Source organism: Symphalangus syndactylus, chromosome 8 (genome assembly GCF_028878055.3).
Source record: "Symphalangus syndactylus isolate Jambi chromosome 8, NHGRI_mSymSyn1-v2.1_pri, whole genome shotgun sequence".
NCBI classification, from domain to species: Eukaryota; Metazoa; Chordata; class Mammalia; order Primates; family Hylobatidae; genus Symphalangus; species Symphalangus syndactylus.
The window spans coordinates 140,269,314-140,291,809 of record NC_072430.2 but is presented as its reverse complement, the minus strand read 5'-3'; the positions used below and the strand labels follow the sequence as shown (position 1 = coordinate 140,291,809).

Below are 22,496 nucleotides of genomic sequence, written 5' to 3'. Positions count from 1 at the left end.
GGGCTGACTAGGGCGATGGCCCGTGCCCGCGAGCTCCTGCCATGCTCACGTGCTCACACTCAACCCCTATGCCACCATCACAGGCAGCCGCGTTTGTTAAAGCAAATAAATCTGCTGTTCAGTCCACTCAGTAACACAACAATGAAGAAGACCTTTTGATGTTAAAGCAGATAAACTCTCGTTTTGCTGTTCCCCCCAATCACTGAAACAAGAAAGTAGGGCCCATTGGAAATGGTCAGGCTGCGGTCCGTTAGCAGGGGACACATCCAGGCCAGTCAGGACGCTGGGTCCAGACAGGGTGAGCCCCAGCTGCACAAGAGTCCCAAAGACTCAGGGTCCCTGAATCGAGAGTCCTCACAGGCAGCAAAGAAACGCCTTTCTAGCAGAGCTGTTGTCATCATGAAACAAGCTGGGAAACATCTGACACAGGTGGACATCCCCACGTATGTGATGGTGCTGCAGACGGTCGCCCCCAGACCCCGATACTGGCCCAGCTCTGCCTGAACCCTGGCTCTGCCACGCCACACACAACTGTGTAGCCTCGCCCCACCTCTCCCCACCTCAGTGTCCCCAGATGCAAAGGGGATGACGTCCTAGCAGGTGAGGAGTAACAAGTTGACACAAAGCACCCTGAATAGTACCCGGCCCGGTCTTATTCGAAATTTCTGCCAAGGTTCTTTTAATCCGCTTTAATAAAAGTCGTATTTAACATTGAATAAGCCTGCCCACGACAGAAAAGTCTGCAACAGTGATAGCAGTATTATTTCCCTTTAAAAAAACTTTTTAAAAAGAGATGTTGGAAACCTGTTGTATCTTGGTGACATGAATTGAATTTGACCCTTTTAAGAAAAATAACATTTAAGGCTGGGCGCGGTAGCTCACACCTGTAATCCCAACACTTTGGGAGGCTGAGGCAGGTGGATCACCTGAGGTCAGGAGTTCGAGACCAGCCTGACCAACATGGTGAAACCCTGTCTCTACCAAAAATACAAAAAAAATTAGACCATCCTGACCAACATGGGGAAACCCTGTCTCTACTACAAATACACAAAAATTAGCCAGGTGTCGTGGTGAGGGCCTGTAATCCCAGCTACTCGGGAGGCTGAGACAGGAGAATTGCTTGAACCTGGGAGGTGGAGGTTGCAGGGAGCCGAGATCGCGCCACTGCACTCCAGCCTGGGTGACAGAGCAAGACTGTCTCAAAAAAAAGAAAGAAAAATAACATTTGAAAAGGAAATCTGTTACTCTTTATCTGGAGAAAAATCTTCTCCTTCATACCCTGTTCTGTGCATGGCCCCAGGCACCAGCCCACCAGGTTCAAATCCCTGCCAAGCCCTCCCTGGCTGAGTGGCCTCCGGCAAATAACTCAACTGCTCGATGCCTCAGTTTCCTCACCTGTGAAATGGGGGTTAAACAGAGCCTTCCTTAGTGAGTTAATGCATGAAAAGCTCTTAGAACCCTGCTTGGGACAGAGAGGAGCTCAGCGAACAAGGATCCTCATCATCCCTGCCCCACTTATCTCACCCCCAAGTCTTTTTAATTTCCCTCTGCTCTCCTTCCCTACCCCTCGCATTCATTGAAATCATCTACACTTCTTTGCTAGCTTTCTGCACAAGTTTCCTGCCTGCCCACGCCCACTCCCGCCTCGGTCCCTCCTTCCCCTGACATATATCACAGTCAGACGGACCTCACCGCCACACCGTCCCAACCCTGTGTCCTGAGCCCCACGTGTTCCTCTGTGCCCTCCGGACACTGAGTGCCCTACAGGGCCCCAGCTCCAGCTCTGCCCTCTGACAGTTGCCCTAGTACCCTCCCTGCTTGATGAACCCTAGGGTTCAACTTTGATGAGGCTTCATCTTGTTGGAGCACGCTGGCCCCAGGTCCCATTCCTCAATCACTAGGACTGTGTCACCTCCAGAGCAAGAAGGGAGGAGTGGAGCCTGTCCCAGGGGCCCTGCAACGCCAGTGTCCCTCGCTGTCTACCTCTCTGGGAGTGGGAACTTGGGGAATGTCACCACCCAGCTCTCGTGGAATGACCATGACACCTTGGCAGATGACCCTCCCTGCTGCATGTCAGGTGAGCACGCACAGGATGGATTTCACGTCCATCCTCTCCTTTGCTTCCTCTAACATGTTTCTGCAGAGTCACGTTCACAAATGAAGCTTCCAGGTGGCTGAATCACAATATTCAAGTTACGAAAGGTTCCCTAGGAGGGCACTGAGCCTTCTCATTTCTGCTCTCCTAAAGTCTCTGGCTTTATGACCTCAAGCAAAGGACTCCAGGCCCAACTTTCATTGTCTCTAAAAGGAGCAGTGATTCCTTCTCTCATCAGCAAGGTCTCCTTGAATCCTAAAGTCAGTTTACATTCCCCCCACAGATACAGAGTATAATTAACAGTTCATTTCAGCATTTTACAATTTCAAACACTAGATACTGGTAATTGATTTGCATAATTTTTCTTCGTATTACACTTAGAAGGCAAAAATTAAATACTGCTAAGTATTTGCCACGAACCCAAAGGTGAATAAGAAGATAAAATTTAGCCAGGTGCTCCAGCAGCCAGGTTATAAGAAAGGTTCAATGTCTTTACTGGGGAAATTTTCAAAAGGTCCTGCAGGGCACTACTGATGGGAGCAGGCTCAGCTCAGTAGGACCACTGGGCCTTGAGAAGTCTGGGCTGGCAGGTAGGTAACACTTGAAAATTCATTTTCTACACTTGAACCACTTTAACCACAGAAGGAGAGCGTTAGGATGACAGCATGGTTGGCAACAAGCTGGTATTCCGCAGGCACCACCACTTGCATCATTGGAAATTCAACCCCACCATTTCATCAGATCTCATCCCAGTCATTAGATTTTTCATTGTTGTTGTGTTTTGTTTTGTTTTGCTTTTTGAGACACAGTCTCACTCTGTTGCCTAGGCTGGAGTGCGGTGGCATGGACATGGCTCACTGCAGCCTCGACTGCCTAGGCTGAAGAGATCCTCCCACCTCAGCCTCCCTGAATAGCTGGGACCACGGACATGTGCCGCCACACCTGGATAGATGAGATGGAGCCTCATTATGTTGCCCAGGCTGGTCTTGAACTCCTGGGCTCAAGCAGTCCACCTGCCTCAGCCTCCCAAAGGGAGATCTTTTTTCCACCAAAATCCCAGAGGATATCATCAAATTTTACATCCAGTTCCAAGCTGAATGTAGCTTTTGAAATGCCTATTTTGTCCCCATTTCCACGTATTTTCCTGGAGGTCTGTTTTGCCCACCTGTATCCTCCCAGCACCTGATGGTACAGCTTGGCCCATGGCCCATGTGACAGATCTGCCATGAGTGATGTGCAACCTTCTCTGCTGCCAATTATGATGACGTAACATTAAGTGACATCAGCATAACCTCATTCTCAAAAATGGTTTTCAGTCTCCCCAAACCTGACGTCCCTGTCAGACACGCATCTGGCCCAGGCCCACCTGTGAACAGGTGCTAGGCCAGCTCCGCAGGCAGGGACCAGCGCCCACCCTGGAACCACAGCCCCTCCCAACGGCGGGCACCCCCAGGCTGAGGAACCAGACAGACTGGCCGCAGTTGCCTGACCCTAAGGTGGAACCAGGTCGCTGGGCAGCTGTGACAGCATCTCAGTGAGAGGGGAAAACAGAGTTCCAGTCTCACTGAAATCTGTGCTTCCCCAGGACACAAGGATATCACGGGAGGTAAACGGCATCACGTGGCATCCCCAGCCTAGAGCAGAGGGAGGTGAGAACAGAACCGGCATCCCTTCCGGGCTTGCCTTTCTGCACTGAGTTTAAAGCAGAATGGAGTACTCTCACCTTGTCTGAGCTAGTTGGGGATACAGCGGTACCATCTTCTTGTCTGAACTCAACTTCAAGTGCAATGTGCAATGTATTATGTTTCTGGTTCACCCCAGGGCAAGTGTTCAGGGTTCCCAGAACATGTGGAAACTGCGCTGGGTGCCTTAGTTTGCCCTTGAGCTTGTATTCGTAAGCGAGTCGAGGTCTCAATTTCTCCCTAAATCCCACACTGCAGAGAGAAAAGTATATGGAAGGTGGAACTGAGTTATTTCCACCAAGATGTTGAAGTGGATGCGTTCACCGTGAATGAACAGCACACCAGGAAGAAAAGGATACAGCTACACTCCTTTGTTTTTTAAATACCTTTTTCTAAGTCCTCATAGCCTTTCATGATTACTGTTCTGAATCCTGTCTCACAATGTGAGAGCCAGTTTTAAATGTGGGGTGCTGGGGGAAGTAAAACAACTGGGTTCCTTCAAGTTTCCGCATTCACGGGAAGTGGAGCTACAGGGGAACCTCTTCAACACAAGTGCAGTCCACACAGAGACAAGTCGGAGAGGGAGATCATCTATGCTGTCATTTCTGCTTTAAGAAAAAAAAAAAAATACAAAACTGAATTTTCCCATTCCAAAAAAAAGGGCTCTTCGGGAGTCAACATTGCAACAGATGTTTGGCATTTCTGTCATTTTGGCTAACTGAACTGAAAGCTATCAACGTATCATTAACGGTCCTCCAAGCGACAGCTATGGCAACGACAGTGTGCCTTCCAACACCGTCATCTACAAAGCACTTGCTTTCCCACATCATCTCAGTTAGCCCTCACCCCATCTTATGATGCAAACATCACTGGCAACACCCAAATCCACTCAAGAGGAAAAGGAGTTCAGACACAGAGCAAGAGCTCCACGGCCAGCACGCGGCAGGACCAAGACTCAAATCCAGACGCTCTGACTGCTTCTTACCCCTCCTCTCTTCCATGTGAACTTCTGCTAAGACAAGCCCTATAGAAACAAAGCTGGCAGCCTCCGTGTTTGCTGCGTGTTGCAGCGCCCACAGGGCCAACATCAAACGGGCAGAGAGGCGGGACTTTATCCTTACTCCACTCACACTCGGGAAGGGTGGCCTCGTCTTTAGCTCCAATAATCATCACTGTGCTTAGGAAACTAAAAAGACAGACACCTGTCTGTAACTTTCATTTTTTACTGTTGATTTTTATCTTTTTAAAGGGTTTTTAATTTTCATTATTCTCTTTTTTTTCATGCCTGAGCTAAGAATGAAAATGACTCTTGACTTCAAAGCTCCATGTGTAGAGCCCACTGTTTCCCTTTGCCATCAGAGAGGGGAGGGACCTCATGGCAGTGTCTGATCAAGATGCAGTGGAGCCACCCCGGTTCTTTCAGCAGATGCAAGCTGGCCACGCCTCATCAACCACCCAGTGCTGTGGGGTTCAGACTGGAAGGGAGAAAGGCAGGAGGAGCATGGCTGGTGGGTCCTGGGTCCCTTCCAGCCACGCATTTGGGATTCTCTTCCAGGAAAACATTTTCAAAATTCATCTACAATATTCTCTGTTACTGAGTGCCATGATGACGTCGGGAGAAAATCTGCAAACTGTATTATTCCTTAATTATTTTTAACTAGTGGGATGAGATGGATAAAAGGACAATCATCCCTCGTTTTTCCCTAGGAGAATATTTAAAATTTCAATCATGAATGCGCCAGAAATTTGTAAAAAATTAATTTGGCTCATTTAACTTTGATAAAAATACTGAAGTCAGTCGCTAATGTTGGGGTTTTGGAAAAGTTTTGTATTGTGACATTTAAAAGGAATTTTGGACCACATATTATTTATACACTGGGAAAAAGGTTTTATTGGTAACATCTTTGTTTACAATATTTAGCCAAATCAGATTTCATTTCCTCTCCCAACTTTTTAAAATTTACATCGTAAAATACAAAGTAACTACTACACAAAGGTACCAGCAGTGAGTGAGGACCCTGCACGTGGTGACTGCTGACTATTTCAGTGGGTGAAACACTCCTGGGTTCTGACCCGCAGTGAAGTGAGCACTTAACACACAATTCCCTTGGGCAGGCCACGGTCTCTCATGGTTTCATTTAACCCAGATCTAAGTAAGGTACAAAAAGAACACAGAAAAAGAAAAAAGCCAAACTCCAGGTTAAGATGGCAGATTAGAACTTCACTATAAATGAATTTTCTTTCCTAATAAAACAAGGGAGAAACATTAAAGCCAGAAGGAAGGAACTTCACCATCCAACAGGAAAAGGGGCACAGCTTTACATAATAAACCTCAAAAAATGCAGGCTCTAAGGAACAAAAAGGAAGATTTGAGCTGGGCAGAGCCTCCTCAGCTCTCCTACAACCTGAGCCAACGCCACCCCATCACTTCACCCCAAAGTGTGCAGGGAAGAAACGGAAGGGGCAGCCGTGGCCTCATCCTTTTGGTCTCCTGACTGAGGAATGGAAATAACAAAGCCTTGGAAGTGAATGGCCCGGCAAAGGCTCTCTGGAGGTGAAGAAGACGCCCGCGTTGCCTGGTGAGCAGGAGAAGTGACCCACGCAGGGGGGCACCTCAAGGGGAACAATGATATATTCCTCCCACCCCCCAGGACGGGTGAAGGGAACCTGGAAGAGGACGTGGTAAATTCCCAGGAAGAGCAGAACCCTGGTCCCTAATGAAGGGCAGACTCCTTCAATGCGAGGCAGCTCCCTCCGACTAGAGGGATGGCAGGGCATGGATTCTCAGTAAATTCTGGGATCTCTGGGAGAACGGCATCCAGTCTCAGGTCCCGCAGCAGGGGCAGGGAGACTCGACAGATGCCCCCAACACCCCTGCGGCTGGCTGGGGGAGGGGGCTGAGGTCCGGCAATTGGGAATGTGGGTAGAATGGTCCAGCCCATCCCATCCAGGACACTCAGGATGAGAGCATCTCCTCTCCCTCACCTTCTCCCACCACAGGAAGCAGGGCGGTCAGGGGCTCCCAACAGCCTAGATCTGACTCAGAATGAGGGTGGTCAGTGTCAGTCTCAGGGAAAGACAATGTCTGGGAAGACAGGTCCAAGCCAAGAAGGCTGAAGAGCAGGGCTGGGGACATTATGCAAGCAAAGGCTCCCCAGCAGGGAGAACGGGAAGGCGGGAGAGGCTTGGGGAGAGGAAGAAGGGAAGGGAACAGAATAGAAACAAAGCAACGATGGAGAAGAAAACAAAGCTCAAAAAGCAGAAGGAAATCCTTTACAACCGCTTCCCACTCCAATGTGACTTAAGAAAGAACAGCCATTCCATGAGACGAGAAACTCCAGGATGAGAATTTGAAACAACATGAGATAAAACGGAAACGTCCAGATCTGAGGATCAAAATGGCATTTGGGGAACTGATGAATAAAATTAGAAAAAGTAAGGAGACAAGGCTGAAAGCTGAGTTTCTGACACAGAGGAATGGCTTGAAATAGACACAGTCAATGAGATTAAAAAGACAGAGGTAAAGTATTTAAGAGACAAGTTCATTGACAAATGGACCTAAACAAAAGGATAAATGGTATCTCTGACAACACATCCGCAACAAAAGAACTCAAAGACTATTCGAAGATAAAAGACAAAGGAATGTTCCTGAGACGCAGAAAGATCTGAATCTGCAGATCAAAAGTGCACGCGATACACCAGGAAAATGTGACACAGATTCACAACTTTCAAGATGAGAAAAGGTCTGGGGAAAAACGGCACACACTGGCCGAGGGGGGGTTTCTTATTGGCTGCAACACCTCAGAGTAGCAGGGTTTCAAAGTGAGTTCCAAGGAGCACTTTTCCAAGGAGGCATCAGTGAGTTCAAAACTGCCTACATGGCCGGGCGCAGTGGCTCACACCTGTAATCCCAGAACTTTAGGACGCCTACGTGGGAGAAGTGCTTGAGCTCAGGAATTTAAAACCAGCCCTGGCAACATAATGAGACCGTGTCTATAAAAAAATTAAAATTTAGCTGGGCATGGTGGCACAGGCCTGTAGTCCCAGCTACTAAGGAGGCTGAGGCAGGAGGATCGCTTGCACCTGGGAATTTGAAGCTGCAGTGAGCCATGACTGCCCCACTGCACTCCAGCCTGGGCAACAGAGTGAGACCCTGTCTCCAAAATAAAAAGAATTAAAGAAAAAAAAAAGGCTGCTTTACATATATATATACATGTATAATATGCATATACATGCTTTACATATATATACACACACATATATACACACATATATATACACACACATTCGTCTGTTTTTTAAACTGTATCACAACAACAAACCTGCACTCAAGTGTGCTACCAAATAAAAGTGAGACCAAGAACACGGAACATGTGGCCGTGATGGGTAAACTCCTATGCAAAACAGAGCCCACCTGCTGTGGCTTAGGCTGGAAGGCTGCAGTTTCACACTGGCCTTTCAACAACCTTGGCCCGCATTTGTTTGCACCTGAAAATTATGCAGACAAGCACACAGCTATGGGAGGCATCCACCTTCTCAGGAGTGACATGTCAGGTAAGCAGTAAGGACTGTTAACCAGCTGACTCTTCAAAGTATGTTATGGTGGGTTTAATGTTTACCATGACTTAGAAGGCTTCTATCTGACAACTTCTAAGGAATGAGAACAGTTGCTTTTACTGACCCAACTTGGAATTTTTGAAGACCCGCTACTCCTATTTAAGACTTTGGATCTATTTAATTGAAGAGCACTTGAAATTACAAGTAGGTTGATATGTTAAAGAAAGGGTTGGGGAAGTCCTCCTGAACCCCTTCAGCACATCTCTGAATGCACACAAGCAGGAGGATGGCTTGAACACAGGAAGTGGAGTTTGTGATGAGCCGAGATCACACCACTGCACTCCAGCCTGGGTGACAGCCAGACTCCGTCTCCTCGCCAAAAAAAAAAAAAAAAAAAGAGGAGAAGACTTAGACTTACCCGAGTAGCTCAGGTATTACTGATACAAAGTAAACAAAAACAAACTTAATTGGATGAAAAACCAGATATAAAACTGAAACCTGGAGACCCGAAGGTCTTATTTTGTGTTCACGAAAATAACTTCATTGCTGTCTTCAACAAATGTACAAATGTACAAACTTGAACTAGTAAAAGTTATACTTAAAATATTTTTGAAAAAATATATTGCTGCTCAAAAAGAAGCTGAAAAACTAGTGTTTGAGAAAAGTTTCTTGCCCAATAGTTAAAATTTAATTTCCTTACATCTTGACTTCCAAGAGCTTTGAGAAAAACAAAACTTGGCAGCTTAACACATAAAACCTATTGAGCTCTCTCTTCCAAGTAACATATTTTAAAAACTAAAATAAAAACAGGCCAGGCGTGGTGGCTGACACCTGTAATCCCAGCACTTTGGGAGGCCGAGGTGGGCGGATCACCTAAGGTCAGGAGTTCGAGACCAGCCTGGCCAACATGGCAAAAGCCTGTCTCTACTAAAAACACAAAAATTATCTGGGTATGGTGGCAGGCGCCTGTAATCTCAGCTACTCGGGAGGCTGAGGCAGGAGAACCTGGGAGGTGGAGGTTGCAGTGAGCTGAGATTGCACCACTGCACTCCAGCCTGGGCAACACAGTGAGACTCTGTCTCACCAACAAACAAATAAACAAACAAACTAAAATGGAAACAAAAAGTCTGGCGAGGTCATGTAGGCTGGTTCACACGGACCAATTTCCATCATCAGTATACAATGACATCCAACTGTCAGCAGAAGCAACTTCATTAGATTTGATTAGTTTTTTCCCCCTAAAAAAACACTATCCTTAGAAAAGCAGACATAAGACTAAAAATAAAAAAAAAAAAACAAAGTAAAAAAGACTTAAAACTACTGCAAAATAGCATTATCTCAACAAAGCGTTCTCTAATAGCTGCGGAATCTCAGATACAGTCACCTGCACTGTAACAACACTTCAGTCAACTACAGAGCACATAAACGACAGTGGTCCTATGAGATTACATTAACATATTTTTACTGTACCTTGTCTATGTTTAGATTACACACAAACACTTACCATTGAGTTACAATTGCCTACAATATTCAGTACAGTCACATGCTGTCCAGGTTGTAGCCTAGGAGCAACAGGCCCTCCCACACAGTCTGGGTGTGTAGTAGGCTACACCATGCGGGTGTAAGCACACTCTATGATGTTTGCACAACAGCGAAATCGCCTAACACACGTCTCAGAATAAATCCTCGTCACTAAGTGACACATGACTGTACTGCAAAGAATAAAACATGCCCTGCAACATCATAAAACCTTAAAAGGGCAAGCATGCCATAAAGCCCACAGCATGTTTTTCCTGTGAAGTTCTAAAAGACTTCACTTTGAGATAATGGCCTGAAAACAAGAGGAAGGCCTTCCGGAAAGAGAAGTCGGCCTGCAAATGACCGCTCACCTCCTTGGGCTGCCAGCTCAGGCCTGTTACCAGCCATGGGGTCCCGCTTGTGCCTGGCCTCAGAACTTTCTGCACACTAGGAACTTTCTGCAAATCCACTGTTGGAAGAAGACCCCAGACTCCCGAAGAGCTCACATACTCCCAAAGAGCTTCACAGAACTCACACTTCTTTCAATAGCTCAGCAGCTGCTCTGGGGTCTCACCCAGCCCAATGTGTGGGCTCAGCTCCAGTCCACTGGGTGAGGAGAAGTCCTTCTGAACCCCTTCAGCACATCTGCTGACCATGAAATGACTGGCGGCCCTCTGGGCAGCAATGGAGGGGAATGGGCTCTGAGCCACCCTCCAAGAATCCACCTCAGGCCCATACCTCTAGGCTGTGTGACCCTGAATAGCTTTTGTGGCCTCTGGTGCCTCTGTTTCCCCCTATGTATAAATGAGCTAATCCATGTCGGCTGTCTGTCAGCTTCCTGAAACGTCACAAGTGGCTCATAAAAATTAACGAATCACTGCTACATTACGATGTTGACTACACCATTTCCAAATGGAAACTCACACATGAAGGGAGAGTTCTGAAACGCCAATTCAATGAACAGAAGCAGCAAAACTGCAACAACCAGAACATGAGAGATGCCTGTCTCCTGTTCAATCCCCATAGGAAAGCCAGGTCTCTTCCTAATACACAGTCATAATTCCATGCTTTCTAGAAGATCCAGGATATGTCTCTTCCCTTACATCAAAATAGCCTATAAAATAGCACGTCTTGGACAAGTGCTTCTCAAATGGCTCTAGGGAAAAGATTCTATAAATCTCCAGTAAAGGAGCCCATGTTTATCCAAGTGTGTGGCATGTTCCTAAAGTCAGACCAGAGCTTCCAGGTAAGCAAGTGATAAAATGACAAAGGGGAATGCATCTGCTGTATACTCAGCCAATGATACAATCTGGTTTCTATTAGTGTGAGCTCCTTTTCTCCAACTATACCACAAGGGCCCATGCCTGTTTCTCCATTACCACCCTACACAGGTCAAGAACATCTTGGTCATCTCAACCACCACCAAACAAACAGCCAACCCCATTACATGTCAGACACAGCCTTGATGCCAGGAATAGGGTGAACAAGACAAGGTCTCTGCCCTGATGGAGTTTTTTGTCCAGAGCAGCAGCAGAAGGAAACTGACTCACGTAAGACAAGGAGAGCCGGGCTGGGGGCGGGGGTTGGGGGAGAGGTGTAGGCAGGCTCAGCCTGCACCTCCCGGAGAAAACGGTTGGGGGCTGCTTTTCAATCACCATTCTGAAGAAAAAAATAGTCACACAATGATGGGCTCCACCCAATAAAACCTAATTTATAACCAAATAAGTAAACTATTGACTGAAAATCTTCCGATACCCACCAACGCAGTGGTGCTTGAGTATTTCAGCATCTCCTGCTGTCTCTGAAATAGCCTGCGTGGTCAACTAAACATATTTAGTAATACACGTTTGGTTCTTGGGAGGAAAATGATTTTTAATATTTTGTACATTTATTTTAAGCATAAAAAAGGTAAATAGGCACGGCAGCTCACACCTGTAATACCAGCACTTTGGGAGACCAAGTCGAGAAGATCACTTGAGCCCAGGAGTTCGAAGTACAGTGAGCTATGATGGCACCACTGCACTCCAGCCCAGGTGACAGAGTGAGACGTTGTCTCGTTTTAAAAAAAAAAAAAAAAAAAAGGTAAATGAAAGAGCATTGCAGAACTGGAGAAAGTGCCTAACTCCTCATCTGGGGTATTGAAATAAGGCTTTCTCACCAAGTAACAGCACCATGACCTGAGATGGGTGCACAATGGCATTAGAATGTAACACAATGGTGTTAGAATCCAGAGAGGGTGGAAGCGAGTGGGACAGCAGAGTGCCAAGCGGGGGCCCCTCGGCAGTTACTCAGCTGCCTACACAGGCACACAGGCTCCTCGTCCCTCAGACCCTACTTCTCTACACTAGTGCTTCCTATGTGAACATAACTTTAGATTAAAAAATAATCTGCTTTACATGAACTCTCTTTTTCAATATGCAATTCAGGAAGTGAGTATGTAAAAGTACGGGCTTATGAGCTGTTTGTCCACATATGATTCTCTGAATGTAAATAAGGTGCTTGTTTCAAGAAACTAAGAAAGGGTGGTTGCTATTCGATAAGCCTGCATGGAGAAACCAAGAAATCCTATGCGATTTGACTATTCTACGCCGTTTTTCCACACTGTAGGGTAGGGGGCTGGCGAACTGCCTGTGTAAAAGGCCAGAAAGTAAATATTTTAGGCCTTGCATGTTGTATCCTTCTTTGTTTTTATGTTTACGACCCTTTAGAAAAACTAAAGACCTCTGTTCTCAGGCAGCAGCAACGCAGACGAGGTGACAGGTCGCTGCTGTAGTCTCATCTTTGGTATTTCTTTTGTTGACAGATGCACTTCACTCTTCTAACTGCCAGACTCCTTTTTCTCTGGGGACTCTGGGAAACGCATTTGTAATTCTTACAATCCTGTGGTGACACTGTAATGGCTTTAATGGAAGGAGGCCAGCAGGTTGTCTCCAGGCCTCTGTCCCCATCCTAGCTAGGATTTTGGTCCCCAAGAATATCCAAGTGGACCAACGCTCTGAGCTGGAAAGCACCAAGACCTGGTCCAGCCTCTCATCCACAGGTGGCAGAGGTGAGACCGCTGTGAGACCACCCCTACAGCATCCTCGTAGGGGAGGGGGTCACTGGCTCTCAGGCTGAGCTGACCCTGCAAGGCCCAGTGGTTCTTCCAGGAACCTCCTGCCTCTGGAACATCTTGGAACGAGCTGTATCTGCCACTGAGGCACTGCCAGACTCCCTGGGGCTCCCAGCCGAGATGCTGCCCAAGTTAAAGTGGGTGCCAGGTCACATGGTTCTAGACAGTCCAAACACACCTGGGAACCAGTTTTCTTAGGCCCAATAAGTGGATGCGGCTCCTGAAGGGGCACATGCCCTACTTAGCGCAGGGGGCTTCATGGTGATGGGTTCCAGCAGCTCATCCCATTAGTGTCAAGGTCCAGAGGTGGCCTGGGGATTCCCCTATCTGTCCTCTTAAGTCCCCCTCCAAAGCCAGTGCTCCTGCTAATAGCCCGGCTGGAGCCCCAGAGCCCTGGAGCCCAGCCGCTCTGACTCTATCATGCCTGCCCGGCCAACCCCACTTCTCCTCTCTCCGTCCCTGGGACACGGAAGACCCACACAGCAGCTGGCCTTGTCCCCTGCCAGATGATGTGGCCACATCACGCCTGGGTTTTGACCATTCCTCCACACCCCCTGCTCTTGTCCAGGCTCCAAACCTCCCTTCTTCATCCAACCTAAACCTATTCCCTTCTTCTTAGTGTCTAGAGGGCGATGGTGCAGGCTGGCTACCCCTTCTCCCCGTCCCACTCTTGCTCCACCAGGCACGCTTTCATTTCAACGTATTTGACCTTCAAAGAGCAAGTGCTGATTTTTTCCTTCTTGCTTGTGATGGTGTTTTTTTAAAAAATATACAACATTAAGAAATGGGGCTCAGAAAATAAATGCTGGCGACATGGGCTGCCCTCATACAACAAGAACAGACCACCGCCAGCTTTCGGACCCAGGGCAGGCACCAGCAGCTGTCACACTAGCACTCCTCCTGCACCCAGACCCTGCCTCAGAATCCTCCTGAACACTGTGCGTTCCAGAAGCCACCAAGCATGGATAAAGGACTACACTGTGAGTTGAATCAGGTTTCCATTTCTGGTCTGGGTCAATCATTAATGAATTTATTAGGTTAAGCCATTGGAACCATATGAAACTGTCATCTTTTGCAGATTATTGGCAGCTGTATATAGCCTAATTTACATTGATTTAAGAGCGCGTGCGCGCGCACGCACACACACACACACACACACACACACACACACACACAGTCTGGCCCAGTCCTTTTCAGATCTCACAGCCAGCCAGTAGCGCATGAAACGGAGTGGAGAGCTTTGGGGGCACTTTCACTACATCTCAGATTCTCCTGATGTAATTCTTTCTGGCACTCGACCTAATTTGCTGTTGGGAGTTTCTTTCAACTTCTACTTCCCTAGTCTCCATCGTCCTGGCCCTTGGAGTTTGCCATGGGCAGAGAAGTGGCACTTAGTGTCCAGGCCCCCACTGGGCAGGCACGATCTTACAGGACGCAGCATTTTCTATGGGGAGCTGCGAGAGGCAATCCCAGCTCTAACCGGTGATGAGTGAAGTGTGTGCTCCGCACATTCAATTTCATTCCTGGCCTCCTCTGAAGTGTCAATCTCTCCATCCTGACCCACAGCCAGGCCCCCAAACTGGACATGCTGCACCCCCACCCTGTCTTTTCTCTGCACTTTGTCTTTTTCAGTATGCTACCTTCCACAGGAAACTATTCAACCCTGACTGCTGGACTGCTACGCCTAAGAAAGGCTGTATTATGATCAATATGGGTACCTCCTGAGAAACTGATCGCTCCTCTTTCCTGACACCGATAAAATAGGTTGGGGGAGAAGCGGAGAGGAGTGGTGGTGAGCTAATGCGGTTGATGATGTTGGAGGAAGGATGTAAAAACATTACTTTGTGAGCTGATGTTTTTAAGATCCAAACAATGTATAACATTCCAAAGACTCAGCTTTCAGCATTGGAGATTAAGAAGCAAAAACTTGCCTGAAAATGTCAGAGGTCCACAGCCCACGTGAGATTGTAAAAGTCACAGGGAGACATTTACCAGAGGTAGCTTTGGGGTAAATTCAAACATACCCCAGGCGCTTCTCCTTTAGCACCCAAGTTCAAACCGTGCAAGCTGGGTGTAACCTGATCTGTGAATTAGGAAAGAGAACTGCATTGCATGACACCCCCCCCACAGCCCCACCCTGGCTAAAATGTTTAAAAGGGACAAACCCTGAAGACAGGGTTGGGACCTGCCTCCCCGCCTTTTCTGGGGTCCACCTTCTGCCCAGCCCTAGTCTATCATACTCCTGCTCAAGCCACTCAGCTCAATTAGGCTGACCTCATCTCCCCACCCCAAGGGATAGAACAATCAAAACATCCCCTCCAACCCCTGTGATACTGATTGTTTTAGGGAAAAGCACGTGACTCAAACAAGGCCACATGGAACTGACTTACAGTCTTTTGCTGGAGCTACTGACAAAAATCCTCACCTTTCCCTCCTCACCACATCTGAGCACTAAGGACCATGAAACCACCATGAAGGGCTTGCTACCAAGTGGGGAGACCTTGCTGGGCACGATGCCCAACACAGGCAAGAAATGGGGGAGAGGGTTCCTCAAGAACTTCAGCGCATCACGAGATTAGGGTCTTTCTAAAACTAAATCCATCCCCTTGGCAGCTCCAGGGATGTAAGTTAAGAAGTTAATAATTCACCACTGGCCCGTCCCCTCCCTGCCTTTCTGTTTTAGTTAATCTAAGTTGGTCAACTATCTCATGCAACCAAAAGAGCATAGACTAACACGGTGGGCATGGCCCCAGGACTTCCAGACCAGAGCAGGCGGTTCCTGGCCAGGGGCAGACTGGTCTGCTGTCATCTGGTTTCCTGGACCTGGAGCTGGGCTTCCAGAGAGATGGCGTGATCACGGACAAAGACATGGGCAGACGGGAGGAGCAGTGAACACAGGTGAAAGTGTGTGATGTGGTTCCGCTGGGATAGATCCAAGGGCTCTGTTAATCTGCAATAAACAGGTAAATGCACCCACAGCCTCAGAACACCTTTGGGGTAAAATTTCTCTAGGAAAAATGATTTGTAATTACATACGTGAAACTGTCTAGGCTCTAGTCTCCTTTTTCCTCTTAAAGAAAACATCTGATGCGGTGAGGTTTCTTAGGAAAGCAACAGTTGTGTCAACAGCATGTGCTGTGCTGTTTCTGGGCTCTGTGAGTGAAGGGACACCCATGAGCCTCTGTGCGCTGCCCTCAGGAGACAGTGACTCCCGACAGAAGCCAGCGGGCTTGTCCTCTTCAGGGCGCTCCCAGACCGGGTGTAAGTCCCAGCCCTGAATCACAGTTACTTATTCAGAAAGGTCTTTTCTCTGGAATGCAGGCTCCAACGCAGGCCCAGTATGGCTTTCCGTAAGCCCTGGATTTCTTGTCAAATTAATTATAACAATATGGGACAATACATTCTGAGTTCCATACAGCCAACTCAAAAACACACTTTGTCCTGCCAATTTCGTCAATGCCAAAAACATGACAATCTCCTTATTCTGATTTTACAGCTTTTTTTCTTGCTCAAAATGAAACAGAACATGCTTCCCTTTTATTATTTTTTTGAACATCTAGTAATAATGTTAGCATCCTTTACCTATTTTTAGAAAATATCACCTGATCCTCACTGATGGCTTCCATGCCAGGGGTCAAGTTAGGGACTGTCACACACAGAGGAAGACAAGAACAAAGGGGAATGGTATTTCCATGGTGAGTGATCAGGTTAATTCCGAAAATCATCAGTGAAGATGGCTGAACTGACTTCTGCTTTATCTATTAAACCAACATAGCAGCAGGCTCACAATCTCAACATTTATAGATAATCTTCATTAAAAAATTATCATGTGTTTATAATCACTTGGTTGCAACTAACGGTCAAATTCAGGTTGAAAAATCTAAATGGCTAGATTTTACGACTAGTCAAATGTTACTGGAGTATTACAGGGTTTTTTTTTCCACTGGAACATTAAACAGCACCCAAGAACAGCTTTAGAAATAAACTCTAACATCTGGGATGCAGTGGTAGCTGACAACTTTTTTTTTAAGTTATTTGACTTGGAAAGGGTTTTTGGAGCTGACAGCTTAAACACACTTCATGTGTCCCAGAAAATAAGACTGGGTGTTTACCACATGTTTTGTTTCTAAGAAACTAAGTAAACATTCGTTAAAACATTTTTAAGATACACGTGCTCCTGAGAACACATTTACTACCCCGATGACAGGAAACAATTCTAGGCAGTCCTGGAGGAGGGTGGCAAGGCTAACCCCGGGAACAAAGACTCACAGGTGGCTGTACAGCCAGCTGGCCCTGGAGGCCAGAAGCCAGTGGCCAGAAGAACTCTCATCCAGCACGCCACGTCAGCAACTAGGAACAAGCAACAGAAACCAAACACACAGTGGAAAACCCCAGAACCCTTCAGCCTCAGTGCAACACAGCCTGACCCCCGACATGCTGGAAACGAGACGTCCTTTCTCCAGGAGGTGAAGCGGCTCATTCCTTCCTACAGAACCTCCAAGCCTTTAGTAAACTCTGATGTGAACCAAATAAACCAGACTGACAAGCGAAAGGCCTCTCTTGGAGAGATGTAAGAAATGAGATGGGTCTGGTGTACTTTCCTGCTTCCCAGGCACAAGGTAAAAGTATGTTTGAGAATTTCCTATGACTTATGCTCAAAAATTCGACTTTCCTGAGTTAGGGAACTGTCGAGCTTAATCTCACCCACTGTTTCTCACTGGTCCTTACCTGGGTAGTTGTAATTGCTTGTAGCACCTGGTATTTTCTCTTAAAGCTTTTCCTCATGAGCACTGGATGTTCAGGTTTCCTGTCTCCCTTATCTGTTTTGGACTCTTCCTTACATAGTAAGGGAAACCACCCCTCCTCCCCAGGTACCTTTTCCATCTGGGAGGGCACTGGCTTCCCCTGCCCTACGCTGGCAGGCTCCTGAGTGAAAGAGCTGCCTTGAGCTCCTTGACCACACTCTTCCAGCTACCTCGGCTATCATATTCTATCGGCAAAATGAACGAGGGAGGCTAATCTCCCAGTGACCAATGTATTCCGTCTTTGGGACAGAGCATGGGGGCAGCTGCTGCCTATGTGTGGCCCACGCTGGGAAGATGGGAGAGCCTGGACATAAGGCTGGAGGGTCACCCTTCTGGGAGGCAGGCAGGGCCGGCACAGCCTTTACCAGCCATCCCCATTACCAGGCTCCCGGCCAGGAGCTCGCTGGCTGTAGGCCTAGGCACATTCAGGGCTGCCTCAGCCTTGGAGCTAGCTTTCTGCCTAAAATTTTGAGTTGGTTAAGAATCAATCAGAAACTCCAGATTCCATTACTGAAGGAAGGAACCCCTGCTGAATTAAGCTCATGAAGACCCGGGAATGACAGGGCCAATGCTCCCACATCATGCCTGGCTAACGCCCTTCCCTGCAAATCCCTCTGTGTGGCGGCAGCAGGCTACGACACCACTGACCCTTGCAGGCGGCCGCTGGGCCTCAGTGGCAGGCAGGCCCCGGCCCTCCTTTTGCCACTTTCACACCTGGATGTGGGTTTCTTCCAGATCTGGGATGAAAGGCAGCTCTCAGATGGCACACCTTCCTCTCGGTACTTTCATTTTGCAGCTTGGAGTTGGTCTATGAACATTCTTAAGTCTCTCTCGACCAACCAACCATAAAAGCTCCCACTCAATCCATATACAGTTTAGTCTCATCTTGGGAAGCTTGTGGGGCCACCTTTCTGCCCTCCCCAGGTGTGCCACGATCTCAATGTGGTGCTGGCTTTCAGCTTTTCTGGTCCTCAGGTCCTTCTAGCAAATGAGCTACACTGCACAGCTCGGGAGGCCCATGGCCCAGGGTGCCTGGGATGCCATGGGTGACACAGAGAGAGTCGTCCTGGGGAACGGGTCTCAGAGCAATGACTCAGTTCTGCAACCTGGAAAGATCTCAGGAGGATACCACACTCTCCCCACCTGCAGGGGGTGAAGTGTCTCGGGGCAGGCCCACATTTCCTATCTAATCTCCACATAATACTGGACATCCTAGCTTTGTTTCCTTTGACTTTTTCGTTTTTGAAAGGAGAGTTAAAAGTTGGGTGGCATCATGTGGGGTCTGTGCTGGGGGAGGCAGGTGTATGCTGAATATCAAGCACATAAACACACCACAAGAGAAGTCACATCACACACCCAAAACGTCACACGATTCTAATCAGCAGCCACTAATAGGGCTCAATTGGCAAATAAGTAATTTTCATCTGATTCTCTTTATAGGAAGTGAATGGCAGCTGTGAAATTGTCCTCAGAGGTGTGAAGGTCACTGCCAGCCGATGAGTCCTTGTGAGGTTCTAGAACACCAGCAGAGCTTGCAAAAGCATCACTGGCAGAACCGTGACCATCACCAAGTGATGGGGCCAACTCCAACAGTTCTAAGGGCAGCGACTGTCTAAACCAAGCTTCTCTAATCTGCCACCCAGGACAGCTTTGAACGAGGCCCAACACAAATTCGTAAACTTTCTTAACACATGAGTTTTTAGTGTGTGTATAATTTTTTTTTTTTTTACGTCACTTGCTATCGTGTTAGTGTATTTTCTGTGTGGCCCAAGACAATTCTTCTTTTTCAGCCCAGCGAAGCCAAAAGATTGGACACCCCTGGAGAACATCACAGGTATATAATAACACATACACTGCTGCGGGTTGAACTGTATCCCCTAAAAGGTACGTTCAAGCCCTAACCCCTGGGACCTGTGATGTGACCTCACCTGGATAGAGGGTCTCTGCAGATGGGATGAAGTAAAGATGATGTCATGCTGGAGGAGGATGGGCCCTAAATCCAATGGCTGGTGTCCTTATAAGAAAAAGTTTGGACAGTCACAGATAGCCGGGAAAATGCTGTGACGACAGAGGCAGAGACTGGAGTTAGGAGTCTATGAGCCAAGAAACAGCATGGATGGCTGACAGCCACCAGAAGCTCTCCCCTGAAGACAGGAAGGCCTCACCGCCTTACCCCTCCCAGCCATCTACATATCCCAGCCACAGGTCACGATTAGGATAAAGGATGTTCATGCACTAATTAAATCACAACAACTGCGCACAGACATGCAACAGACTCAACCTCAAAGCCTGCAGAAGGACCAACCCCGTCAACACCTTGATTTCCGACTTGTGAGAATTGTGAGAATACATTTCTGTTTTAAGCCACAGTTTGTGGTACTTTGTTACCACAGCCCTAGGACTGAGGTACACATACATATATTACACACCTAGGTGTGCACACACACGTGTGAGCACGCACACCCAATTAAGGGCTCTGTCTATACAAGAGGTTTACTCTGACGGCTTTCATGAAATCACAAGCTCTCTACGGAGTTACCCACTTTTGCATTGTTAATTCACTAATTGAAAAACAGTATTTACATCCTTCCCTCATTTGAACTGCATCTTTAAAATCATCTAAATCTGTGAGTTGGCTCTCTTCACTGTAACAATAAAATATCAACCAAAATGCATCACACAATTAAGACAGCAGATGTTACCCTCTGGGATGGAGCTAAAATGCATCTGATGTATCTGCTGAAAAGTAGGCTTGGATCTGGAGACGGCTCTGTACCAGAAATGTTTGCACCACGAGAGAGCTCTCCCCTGAAGACAGGAAGGCCCTCACCACCTCACCCTTCCCAGCAATCTACATATCCCAGCCACGGGTCAGTATTAGGATATAAAGGATATTCAGGCACTAATTAAATCAGAAGAACAGGGTACAGACATTAAGAAGCGCAGGGAGAATCCAAGGAACTGTCTGGACAGGCAGATACACAGCAAAATGCCTTTCATCCAAAGTAGCTGCCTAGTTGATCGCTCTAGCAGTTGTAAGAGGAAAGGGGGTCCGATGAGAAGGTAGCAGTACACCAAGAAACAGGAAGGTCACAGAGCTCACTCAAAATCCAATCCCTCAACCGGGCGTCAACCACTCCCACCATCAGCTGTGCCCTCACCTTTGTGTGGGTAACTAACCACAGGTGAGACTGGGCCATCATCAGCTTTGTCGGCCTCCAGCACTCCCCGAGGACAACACATCCCTTTGATACTCTCCACACACCCAGGCGACAACACAGTAAATTATATCCCAAACCCACAACACTCTATACCTAAAAGCTTCTCAATTAAGCAAAGCGCGGGTAATTGATCAACACTAACTCACTGGACAAAAATTGAAATCACTTTCCAGATACAGGCTCCCTGAGCATGAGAAGGAATTTCAGGATGGCAAGACCGTGGCATGAAAGAAACACGGCTTCTCATTTGTTTTCTTTCCCAAACAACAAGTATGGCTCCCTTCATTACAAGTTATATTACAACAAGTTATGGCTCCCTCCTGCCACTGTCATGAGGCACACAGTCACATGAACAGGAAGCAAAAGTCCATTCCCTGGTCTCATTAAGAGGGGCAAAGACAGTGGCCACCTGCTTGGTTCTACACGGCAAAGGTGGCTCAGCCATGAGAAGCATGAATTCAGCAGGACTAAGAGGCTTCCAGGCACAAGGAGCCATGTATTCGTAATTCTTTCAGCACCCGGGGGCCCTAGACGCACACCCACTGGGGTGCACCTGGGTGTCTGCTGCTGTCAGCTCCTCACACTCCCACAGAACAATCCCTGGGACCTCGAGTCAAAAGGTGAGAGGCCACATGCCCAGGGAGGGCTGCTGCAGGGCATGAGAAAAGGTCAGGGATCATGATCTTTCCCCTGACCCAGGAAGCCTTGGGCATGGGGCCCCATGGAGGGGATGAGCTACTTCCACTTTGCAGATGAAGAAAGGGATGTACTCACCCACGCTCCTACTCTTAAAAATAATGTATTTTTAAAAACCATACACAATACTATGAAATTTCAGTGCAGTAAAATGTATTACTTGAAAAATCAAAGAAGCAGGGCTGTTAGTGATCAGTTTAGGTCACCCCACAATCCTTCCTTTTGATGTACAAAACGTTCAAGAGAAATGCTTTGGTGTTAGTCAAAATGTAAGGGTCAATTATGCATTGCAAAAGACATCACAGCTGGGCCCAAATACGATGGAACACACTGTGAATGCCCAAAGGGAAAACAGCAAAAAGCCACAAAAATGACCAAACAGCCATATAGCAGAAAGGCCACCATGAGTGAGTGGTCCTCGTTCTTACTCCAGAGACCCAGGGCCTCCAGCGCTGCCCCACCAGACACCTGAACCCCAGGGCCAGAGACAGCCAGAGCAACAGCAACAAAACCAGGCCCGACTCATGTAACTTCCTGTGGCCCCAGATTGAGATCCACAGTGGCAGGGCCCTGAAGGTAGATTTACTTGGAAAAGGTGGTCATTTCATTTGCAGGTGAGTTAACCTCTGTATAACCTCTACAATAGCTAGCCCTTGAAAATAAGTGGAAAAACCAAAGGAAAATCTCTAGAAGATTCTCTAAAAGGTATCAGCTGGCCATGGCTAAAATTCATATTCCGACACAAAGGAGCAAATAAAAGCCATCAAAACCCAGGGACAGAGCCCTGGCAAAATGTGGCCTTTGCTCGTT

At 47.4% G+C, this 22,496-nt stretch overlaps 1 protein-coding gene across 6 annotated transcripts in view; it reads right to left on the bottom strand.

Moving 5' to 3' along the window:
• AGAP1 (ArfGAP with GTPase domain, ankyrin repeat and PH domain 1) overlaps nucleotides 1-22,496 on the bottom strand; it is a 638,294-nt gene that overhangs the window by 391,023 nt on the left and 224,775 nt on the right. The window lies entirely within an intron of this gene.